General features: G+C 45.8%; 1 protein-coding gene across 4 annotated transcripts in view; it reads left to right on the top strand.

The window, feature by feature from the left end:
• Glmn (glomulin, FKBP associated protein) overlaps positions 1–1,191 on the top strand; it is a 31,385-nt gene that overhangs the window by 2,426 nt on the left and 27,768 nt on the right. The window lies entirely within an intron of this gene.

Genomic DNA, 1,191 nt, shown 5'->3' with positions numbered 1-1,191 from the left:
GTCTCTGAGGCTGGGTGCCTCAGGAGTCAGCGTAGTCCCACAGTGGCTGTCCCCTGCTAGGTGCCTCAGCAGTCCGGTCTGGCCCTAGAAGCCAGAAAGGGCTGCTGGTCCTCGGTCACAATGAAAGCTTTAGGGAATCGGGTTCTGATGATAGTGAAGGAGGCAGCAGCAGCAGCAGCTCACCGCGTACACGCTAGAGGAAGGAAAGGCGAAGGGACAAAAGCTGTGACCTTCCTTCTGTATCCTTCCTGTCTGTGCACTTAGGACACCCCTGCATGTGAGGCTCCCTATTGAGACTGTAATCAACTATAACATACTTTTATAGTCCCCAACACAATTTTGTGAGGATTTGTTTTTGAGACAGTCTTTAGCCCGTGCTGTCCTAGTGTTCTTAAAACTCACTGTGGTTTTTTGTTGTGTGTTTGTGGTGTGTGTGGTGAGTATGTACATATTTGTGTGAGTGCGAGTCAAGGTTAGAAATTGACATTGAGTGCTTTCTCCATCTCTTCCCACCTTTTGAAACAATGTTTCTCACTGAACCTGGAGCTCATAGACTGGTCTAGGCTGGGTGGCCAACATCTAGAGATCTGCCTCTGTACTTCCTCAGTGCTTAGATGACCAGTGCTTGCTGGTTTGTCTAGCTTTCCCTAACGCTTTGATTACCATCGCCTGCCGGTGTGCCTAGCTTCCCCAGTGCTTAGATTACCAGTGCATGCCCGTGTCCCTAGCTTTTTGTGCGGGTTCTGGGGATCTGAACACAGGTTTTCATTTTGTGCAGCAAGTATTTTACCGACTGAGCCATCCCTCTGGTCCCTCGCTCTGCATTTTTAAGTTTTCTTGATTTTCCCAATCACCTTATCAAAGGATAACTTCTGACAATACTTTTAGTTGCTATTAATACTAAAGTCACTAATCTTTAAGTTTGTGCCAGATGTTTTCCATATGCTACCTTATTGAGCCTTCCAGCCTCTCATCAGATAGGCACTGCCATTAAACTCATCTTGTAACACCTACAACTCTAAGCTACTAAAAGGCTGAAGGGGAGGACTACTTGAGCACACAAGTTCAAGACCTCCAGGGCAATATGATAAAAGAAAAAACAATCACTATGTAGATAAGAAGCAATCACTGAAAGATACCTCAGCTTTTATGTCACATCCACAATTCAGATATTTGGAGCTCTGGACTCCT

Source organism: Microtus ochrogaster, linkage group LG1 (genome assembly GCF_000317375.1).
Source record: "Microtus ochrogaster isolate Prairie Vole_2 linkage group LG1, MicOch1.0, whole genome shotgun sequence".
In the NCBI taxonomy this organism is placed as follows: Eukaryota; Metazoa; Chordata; class Mammalia; order Rodentia; family Cricetidae; genus Microtus; species Microtus ochrogaster.
This window is presented reverse-complemented; position numbering and strand designations above follow the sequence as displayed.